Source organism: Triticum dicoccoides, chromosome 5A (genome assembly GCF_002162155.2).
Source record: "Triticum dicoccoides isolate Atlit2015 ecotype Zavitan chromosome 5A, WEW_v2.0, whole genome shotgun sequence".
Classification (NCBI taxonomy): Eukaryota; Viridiplantae; Streptophyta; class Magnoliopsida; order Poales; family Poaceae; genus Triticum; species Triticum dicoccoides.
In genome coordinates this window covers 372,332,047-372,342,419 of record NC_041388.1, presented here as the reverse complement: position 1 = coordinate 372,342,419, position 10,373 = coordinate 372,332,047, and positions in this window count along the sequence as shown.

Sequence of the window (10,373 nt, the reverse complement as noted above, 5' to 3'; positions counted from 1 at the left end):
CTTTTCTGCTGTTGCTGAAGGAAATATGAATTGTCAATTTTCTATGCGCTAACCAGCAAATGGGCCGGCTCAGTGCCGAGGTCATTCACGTTGTTTCCAGTGCTGGGCCTGAAATATTTTTTTCGAAACAAAGGCAAAAGATTTGCCTCATCGATTAGATAAGAGGAGAATAGAGTTACTGTTGGAAATATGCCCTAGAGGCAATAATAAAAGCATTATTATTATATTTCCTTGTTCATGATAATTGTCTTTATTCATGCTATAATTGTGTTATCCGGAAATCGTAATACATGCGTGAATAATAGACACCAACATGTCCCTAGTAAGCCTCTAGTTGACTAGCTCGTTGATCAACAGATAGTCATGGTTTCCTGACTATGGGCATTGGATGTCATTGATAACGAGATCACATCATTAGGAGAATGATGTGATGGACAAGACCCAATCCTAAACATAGCATAAGATCGTATAGTTCGTTTGCTAGAGTTTTTCCAATGTCAAGTATCCTTTCCTTAGACCATGAGATCGTGTAACTCCCGGATATCGTAGGAGTGCTTTGGGTGTGCCAAACATCACAACGTAACTGGGTGACTATAAAGGTATACTACGGGTATCTCCAAAAGTATCTGTTGGGTTGACACGGATCAAGACTGGGATTTGTCACTCTGTATGACGGAGAGGTATCACTGGGCCCACTCGGTAATGCATCATCATAATGAGATCAAAGTGACCAAGCGTCTGGTCACGGGATCATGCATTACGGTACGAGTAAGTGACTTGCCGGTAATGAGATTGAACGAGGTATTGGGATACCGACGATCGAATCTCGGGCAAGTAGCATACCGATTGCCAAAGGGAATTGTATACGGGGTTGCTTGAATCCTCGACATCGTGGTTCATCCGATGAGATCATCGAGGAGCATGTGGGAGCCAACATGGGTATCCAGATCCCGCTGTTGGTTATTGACCGGAGAGCGATCTCGGTCATGTCTACATGTCTCCCGAACCCGTAGGGTCTACACACTTAAGGTTCGGTGACGCTAGGGTTGTAGGGATATGTATATGCAGTAACCCGAATGTTGTTCGGAGTCCCGGATGAGATCCCGGACGTCACGAGGAGTTCCGGAATGGTCCGGAGGTAAAGAATTATATATGGGAAGTTCTGTTTCGGCCATCGGGACAAGTTTCGGGGTCATCGGTATTGTACCGGGACCACCGGAAGGGTCTCGGGGGTCCACCGGGTGGGGCCACCTGCCCCGGGGGGCCACATGGGATGTAGGGGGTTCACCTTGGCCTATATGGGCCAGGGGCACCAGCCCCAAGGGGCCCATGCGCCAAGAGATAAAAAAGAGGGAAGAGTCCCAAAGGGGGAAGGCACCCCTAGGTGCCTTGGGGAGGAGGGATTCCTCCCTTGGCCGCCGCCCCCCTAGGAGATTGGATCTCCTAGGGCCGGCGCCCCCCCTGGACTCCCTATATATAGTGGGGAAAGGAGGGCCTCTCAACCCACGCCTTTGGTGCCCCCCTCTCCCTCTCCAACACATCCTCCTCCTCCATAGTGCTTGGCGAAGCCCTGCTGGAGTACTGCAGCTCCACCACCACCACGCCGTCGTGCTGCTGTTGGAGCCATCTTTCTTAACCTCTCCTCCCCCTTGCTGGATCAAGAAGGAGGAGATGTTACGCTGACCGTACGTGTGTTGAACGCGGAGGTGCCGTCCGTTCGGCGCTAGGATCTTCGGTGATTTGGATCACGTCGAGTACGCCTTCCTCATCCCCGTTCTTTGAACGCTTCCGCGCGTGATCTACAAAGGTATGTAGATGCAATCCAATCACTCATTGCTAGATGAACTCCTAGATGGATCTTGGTGAAACCGTAGGAAAATTTTTGTTTTTCTGCAACGTTCCCCAACAGTGGCATCATGAGCTAGGTCTATGTGTAGTTCTATTGCACGAGTAGAACACAATTTGTTGTGGGCGTTGATGTTGTCAACTTTCTTGCCGCTACTAGTCTTATCTTGCTTCAAAGGTATTGTGGGATGAAGCGGCCCGGACCAACCTTACACGTACGCTTACGTGAGACCGGTTCCACCGACTAACATGCACTAGTTGCATAAGGTGGCTGGCGGGTGTCTGTCTCTCCCACTTTAGTTGGAGTGGATTCGATGAAAAGGGTCCTTATGAAGGGTAAATAGAAGTTGACAAATCACGTTGTGGCTTTCACGTAGGTAAGAAACCGTTCTTGCTAGAACCCTATTTCAGCCACGTAAAACTTGCAACAACAATTAGAGGACGTCTAACTTGTTTTTGCAGCAAGTGCTTTGTGATATGATATGGCCAAAGTTGTGATGAATGATGAATGATCTATATGTGATGTATGAGATGTTCATGCTATTGTAATAGGAATCACGACTTGCATGTCGATGAGTATGACAACCGTCAGGAGCCATAGGAGTTGTCTTTATTTTTTGTATGACCTGTGTGTCATTGAGAAACGCCATGTAAATTACTTTACTTTATTGCTAAACGCGTTAGCCATAGTAGTAGAAGTAATAGTTGGCGAGCAACTTCATGGAGACACAATGATGGAGATCATGGTGTCATGCCAGTGACAAGATGATCATGGAGCCCCAAGATGGAGATCAAAGGAGCTATGTGATATTGGCCATATCATGTCACTATTATTACTTGATTGCATATGATGTTTATCATGTTTTTGCATCTTGTTTGCTTAGAACGACGGTAGTAAATAAGATGATCCCTCATAATAATTTCAAGAAAGTGTTTCCCCTAACTGTGCACCGTTGCGACAGTTCGTTGTTTTGAAGCACCACGTGATGATCGGGTGTGATAGATTCCAACGTTCACATACAACGGGTGTAAGACAGATTTACACATGCAAACACTTAGGTTGACTTGACGAGCCTAGCATGTACATACATGGCCTCGGAACACAGAAGACCGAAAGGTCGAGCATGAGTCGTATAGAAGATACGATCAACATGAAGATGTTCACCGACGTTGGCTAGTCCGTCTCACGTGATGATCGGACACGGCCTAGTTAACTCGGATCATGTTATACTTAGATTACAGGAGGGATGTTTATCTAAGTGGGAGTTTATTGAATAATTTGATTAGATGAACTTAATTATCATGAACTTAGTCTAAAATTTTACAATATGTCTTGTAGATCAAATGGCCAACGTAGTCCTCAACTTCAACGCGTTCCTAGAGAAAACCAAGCTGAAAGACGATGGCAGCAACTACACGGACTGGGTCCGGAACCTGAGAATCATCCTCATAGCTGCCAAGAAAGATTATGTCCTACAAGCACCGCTAGGTGACGCACCTATTCTCCGTGCAGAACAAGACGTTATGAATGCTTGGCAGGCACGTACCGATGACTACTCCCTCGTTCAGTGCGGCATGCTTTACAGCTTAGTGCCGGGGCTCCAAAAGCGTTTTGAGAGACACGGAGCATATGAGATGTTCGAAGAGCTGAAAATGGTTTTCCAAGCTCATGCCCGGGTCGAGAGATATCAAGTCTCCGACAAGTTCTTCAGCTGTAAGATGGAGGAAAACAGTTCTGTCAGTGAGCACATACTCACTATGTCTGGGTTACATAACCGCTTGACTCAGCTGGGAGTTAATCTCCCGGATGACGCGGTCATTGACAGAATCCTCCAGTCGCTTCCACCGAGCTACAAGAGCTTTGTGATGAACTTCAATATGCAGGGGATGGAAAAGACCATTCCTGAAGTATTTGCAATGCTGAAATCAGCAGAGGTAGAAGTCAAAAAGGAACATCAAGTGTTGATGGTGAATAAAACCACTAAGTTCAAGAAAGGCAAGGGTAAGAAAACCTTCAAGAAAGACGGCAAGGGAGTTGCTGTGCCCGGCAAGCAAGCTGTCAGGAAGAAGCCAAAGAATGGACCCAAGCCCGAGACTGAGTGCTTTTATTGCAAGGAAAGTGGTCACTGGAAGCGGAACTGCCCCAAATACTTAGCGGACAAGAAGGCCGGCAAAACGAAAGGTATATGTGATATACATGTAATTGATGTGTACCTTACGAGTACTCGTAGTAGCTCCTGGGTATTTGATACCGGTGCAGTTGCTCACATTTGTAACTCAAAACAGGAGTTGCGGAATAAGCGGAGACTGGCGAAGGACGAGGTGACGATGCGCGTCGGGAATGGTTCCAAGGTCAATGTGATTGCCGTCGGCACGCTGCCTCTTCATTTACCTACGGGATTAGTTTTAAACCTCAATAATTGTTATTTAGTGCCAAGTTTGAGCATGAACATTGTATCAGGATCTCGTTTAATTCGAGATGGCTACTCATTTAAATCCGAGAATAATGGTTGTTCTATTTATATGAGAGATATGTTTTATGGTCATGCTCCGATGGTAAATGGTTTATTCTTAATGAATCTCGAGCGTAATGCTACACATATTCATAGTGTGAGTACCAAAAGATGTAAGGTTGATAATGATAGTCCCACATACTTGTGGCACTGCCGCCTTGGTCACATAGGTGTCAAACGCATGAAGAAGCTCCATGCTGATGGACTTTTAGAGTCTCTTGATTACGAATCATTTGACACATGGGAACCATGCCTCATGGGTAAAATGACCAAGACTCCGTTCTCAGGAACAATGGAGCGAGCAACCAACTTGTTGGAAATCATACATACTGATGTGTGCAGTCCAATGAGTGTTGAGGCTCGCGGTGGCTATCGTTATGTTCTCACCCTCACTGATGACTTGAGTAGATATGGGTATGTCTACTTAATGAAACACAAGGCTGAGACCTTTGAAAAGTTCAAGGAATTTCAGAGTGAGGTTGAGAATCAACGTGACAGAAAAATCAAGTTCCTACGATTAGATCGTGGAGGAGAATACTTGAGTCACGAGTTTGGCACACACTTAAGAAAATGTGGAATAGTTTCACAGCTCACGCCGCCTGGAACACCTCAGCGTAATGGTGTGTCCAAATGTCGTAATCGCACTCTATTAGATATGGTGCGATCTATGATGTCTCTTGCCGATTTACCGCTATCTTTTTGGGGCTATGCTTTAGAGACTGCTGCATTCACTTTAAATAGGGCTCCGTCGAAATCCGTTGAGACGACACTGTTTGAATTATGGTTTGGGAAGAAACCTAAGCTGTCGTTTCTAAAAGTTTGGGGATGCGATGCTTATGTCAAGAAACTTCAACCTGAAAAGCTCGAACCCAAGTCGGAAAAATGCGTCTTCATAGGATACCCTAAAGAAACTATTGGGTATACCTTCTACCTCAGATCCGAAGGCAAGATCTTTGTTGCCAAGAATGGATCCTTTCTAGAGAAGGAGTTTCTCTCGAAAGAAGTAAGTGGGAGGAAAGTAGAACTTGATGAAGTATTACCTCTTGAACCGGAAAATGGCGCAACTCAAGAAAATGTTCCTGAGGTGCCTGCACCGACTAGATAGGAAGTTAATGATAATGATCAAGATACTTCTGATCAAGCTCCTACTGAAATTCGTAGGTCCACAAGGACACGTTCCGCACCAGAGTGGTACGGCAACCCTGTCTTGGAAATCATGTTGTTGGACAACGGTGAACCTTCGAACTATGAAGAAGCGATGGCGGGCCCGGATTCCGACAAATGGCTAGAAGCCATGAAATCCGAGATAGGATCCATGTATGAAAACGAAGTATGGGCTTTGACTGACTTTCCCGTTGAGTGGCGAGCCATAGAAAATAAATGGATCTTTAAGAAGAAGACAGACGCGGATGGTAATATGACCATCTATAAAGCTCGGCTTGTCGCTAAGGGTTATCGACAAGTTCAAGGGGTTGACTACGATGAGACTTTCTCACCGGTAGCAAAGCTAAAGTCCGTCCGAATCATGTTAGCAATTGCCGCATTCTACGATTATGAGATATGGCAAATGGACGTCAAAACGGCATTCCTTAATGGTTTCCTTAAGGAAGAATTGTATATGATGCAGCCGGAAGGTTTTGTCGATCCTAAGAATGCTAACAAGGTGTGCAAGCTCCAACGCTCGATTTATGGGCTGGTGCAAGCATCTCAGAGTTGGAACATTCGCTTTCATGAGATGATCAAAGCGTTTGGGTTTACGCAGACTTATGGAGAAGCCTGCGTTTACAAGAAAGTGAGTGGGAGCTCTGTAGCATTTCTCATATTATATGTAGATGACATACTTTTGATGGGAAATGATATAGAACTCTTGGACAGCATTAAGGCCTACTTGAATAAGAGTTTTTCAATGAAGGACCTTGGAGAAGCTGCTTATATATTAGGCATCAAGATCTACAGAGATAGATCAAGACGCCTCATAGGTCTTTCACAAAGCACATACCTTGATAAGATATTGAAGAAGTTCAATATGGATCAGTCTAAGAAGGGGTTCTTGCCTGTGTTGCAAGGTGTGAAATTGAGCTCAGCTCAATGTCCGACCACGGCAGAAGATATAGAAGAGATGAGTGTCATCCCCTATGCCTCAGCCATAGGTTCTATTATGTATGCCATGCTGTGTACCAGACCTGATGTAAACCTTGCTGTAAGTTTGGTAGGAAGGTACCAAAGTAATCCTGGCAAGGAACACTGGACAGCGGTCAAGAATATCCTGAAGTACCTGAAAAGGACTAAGGAAATGTTTCTCATTTTTGGAGGTGACGAAGAGCTCGTCGTAAAAGGTTACGTCGACGCTAGCTTCGACACAGATCTGGATGACTCTAAGTCACAAACCGGATACGTGTATATTTTGAATGGTGGGGCAGTAAGCTGGTGCAGTTGCAAGCAAAGCATCGTGCCGGGATCTACATGTGAAGCGGAGTACATGGCAGCCTCGGAGGCAGCACATGAAGCAATTTGGGTGAAGGAGTTCATCACCGACCTAGGAGTCATACCCAATGCGTCGGGGCCGATCAAGCTCTTCTGTGACAACATTGGAGCTATTGCACTTGCCAAGGAGCCCAGGTTTCACAAGAAGACAAGGCACTTCAAGCGTCGCTTCAACTCCATTCGTGAAAATGTTCAAGATGGAGACATAGATATTTGTAAAGTACATACAGATCTGAATGTAGCAGATCCGTTGACTAAACCTTTCCATAGAGCAAAACATGATCAACACCAGAATTCCATGGGTGTTTGATTCATCACAATGTAACTAGATTATTGACTCTAGTGCAAGTGGGAGACTGTTGGAAATATGCCCTAGAGGCAATAATAAAAGCATTATTATTATATTTCCTTGTTCATGATAATTGTCTTTATTCATGCTATAATTGTGTTATCCGGAAATCGTAATACATGTGTGAATAATAGACACCAACATGTCCCTAGTAAGCCTCTAGTTGACTAGCTCGTTGATCAACAGATAGTCATGGTTTCCTGACTATGGGCATTGGATGTCATTGATAACGAGATCACATCATTAGGAGAATGATGTGATGGACAAGACCCAATCCTAAACATAGCATAAGATCGTATAGTTCGTTTGCTAGAGTTTTTCCAATGTCAAGTATCCTTTCCTTAGACCATGAGATCATGTAACTCCCGGATACCGTAGGAGTGCTTTGGGTGTGCCAAACGTCACAACGTAACTGGGTGACTATAAAGGTATACTACGGGTATCTCCGAAAATGTCTGTTGGGTTGACACGGATCAAGACTGGGATTTGTCACTCCGTATGACGGAGAGGTATCACTGGGCCCACTCAGTAATGCATCATCATAATGAGCTCAAAGTGACCAAGTGTCTGGTCACGGGATCATGCATTACGGTATGAGTAAAGTGACTTGCCGGTAACGAGATTGAACGAGGTATTGGGATACCGACGATCGAATCTTGGGCAAGTAGCATACCGATTGCCAAAGGGAATTGTATACGGGGTTGCTTGAATCCTCGACATCGTGGTTCATCTGATGAGATCATCGAGGAGCATGTGGGAGCCAACATGGGTATCCAGATCCCGCTGTTGGTTATTGACCGAAGAGCGATCTCGGTCATGTCTACATGTCTCCTGAACCCGTAGGGTCTACACACTTAAGGTTCGGTGACGCTAGGGTTGTAGGGATATGTATATGCAGTAACCCGAATGTTGTTCGTAGTCCCGGATGAGATCCCGGACGTCACGAGGAGTTCCGGAATGGTCCGTAGGTAAAGAATTATATATGGGAAGTCCTGTTTCGGCCATCGGGACAAGTTTCGGGGTCATCGGTATTGTACCGGGACCACCGGAAGGGTCCCGGGGGTCCACCGGGTGGGGCCACCTGCCCCGGGGGGCCACATGGGCTGTAGGGGGTGCGCCTTGGCCTATATGGGCCAAGGGCACCAGCCCCAAGGGGCCCATGCGCCAAGAGATAAAAAAGGGGGAAGAGTCCCAAAGGGGGAAGGCACCCCTAGGTGCCTTGGGGAGGAGGGATTCCTCCCTTGGCTGCCGCACCCTAGGAGATTGGATCTCCTAGGGCCGGCGCCCCCCTGGACTCCCTATATATAGTGGGGAAAGGAGGGCCTCTCAACCCACGCCTTTGGTGCCTCCCTCTCCCTCTCCAACACATCCTCCTCCTCCATAGTGCTTGGCGAAGCCCTGCTGGAGTACTGCAGCTCCACCACCACCACGCCGTCGTGCTGCTGTTGGAGCCATCTTCCTCAACCTCTCCTCCCCCTTGCTGGATCAAGAAGGTGGAGACATTACGCTAACAGTACGTGTGTTGAACGCGGAGGTGCCGTCCGTTCGGCGCTAGGATCTTCGGTGATTTGGATCACGTCGAGTACGCCTTCCTCATCCCCGTTCTTTGAACGCTTCCGCGCGTGATCTACAAAGGTATGTAGATGCAATCCGATCACTCGTTGCTAGATGAACTCCTAGATGGATCTTGGTGAAACCGTAGGAAAATTTTTGTTTTTCTGCAACGTTCCCCAACAGTTACAGAGTGTTATAAAAGGCCGAGAGAACGGCATGATAATTACTCGCGTAATACAAATTTCTCTAATTTATTCGCCCCCGTAGTAACCCAAAGGTTGGCTGATGCGGAGCATCCTATGGTCATCCCCATGGACCTACCTACGTCTCCCATGACACCACTTGGACCAATAACAAGAGCACGAGCAAGGGCTATCGAAGATAAGGTGAACTCGCTCCTCTCTGAACTACCCCTTTCTATGCATGAGACATGGCTGCTACCTCAAGCGGAAACACTATGTGTGATCAGGTACTTGGAGGAGAGCCATGGAGCATCTACATCCATCGGACAAGACGGCAAGGACACCAAGCATCAAGCCCAAGGAAATCTGGCCGAAGAAGACTACAGCGGCCGGACGTCCGACGACTCTCAAGCCACGGACGACTGTCCATCTCCGGACGACCGGCACCCCGGCAACCGAACGGAAACTACGGAAGTCTGTGAAAGACCGGACAACCGGCGACCGTACCCCTACGAACGTCCGATGCCACGACAACCGAGCGTAATCAACGGAAGTCCAAAGATCTACGGATGTCCGAACCGTCCCGAGCCTCCGGACGTCCGACGCCCACCGAACGTCTGGCCCCTGGTTGTGTCCAGTTGCGAGCTGAGGCCCATGTACCCCTTCACTTTACCCCTTTTTGTACTACGACTATAAATAGACCTCGCCCTCCTCCTAGCTAGGGTCAGCAAAGGATTAGCTCATATTCGTGTGAGAGCTTTGCTCATCCACTTGGTTACCTTCTCCTCAAAGATCGCGCCTCCTCGGAGAAGATCCCCCAAGCGGATTCAAGACCCCTTCATGGGAAGAACCTCAAGACCTCCTCACGGAGAAGATTGTGCTACTTGTATCGTCCCTAGTTGACTATGGATCTTGTATCTCTTTTGTGTTCGAGGATCTATCATATGTGTGATCATTCTTGTTGGTTTTAGTGTTTCTTTCGTGTTTTCCCTCGCGTTTCCCCTCGTGTTTCCCCTCGGGTTCCTCATGTTCCTCGCGGGATCCGCTTCTTTCATGAAAGTTCGGCCCTCTAGGGTTCCACCCTACATCATCTTGGTATCTAGAGCCACGTTGATCACGATTTTGGAGCCTCACCGTTGTGTTTTCTAGCCTTGTTTTGTTGATTTTGTCCCTAATTCGAAAATTCCCCACAAAAATAGCCCTATTTTTTATTTGTGATTTGTTGGTGTGATGAAATTTTGTTGGATTTGATCCGTGGATTTTCTTTGCCTTGAGTGGATCTAGCTTTCCCCCATCATCTCCACCTTTTCCATCCACAAAATCGCCCGGATTCGACGGATTTTGACCTCTCCACCTCGAACCCTAGCAGTTCATCCCGTGCCCGGATTTCGCACAGGCACCGGATGTCCGGCAGCTTACGGACATCCGACGACCGTAAAACCCTGA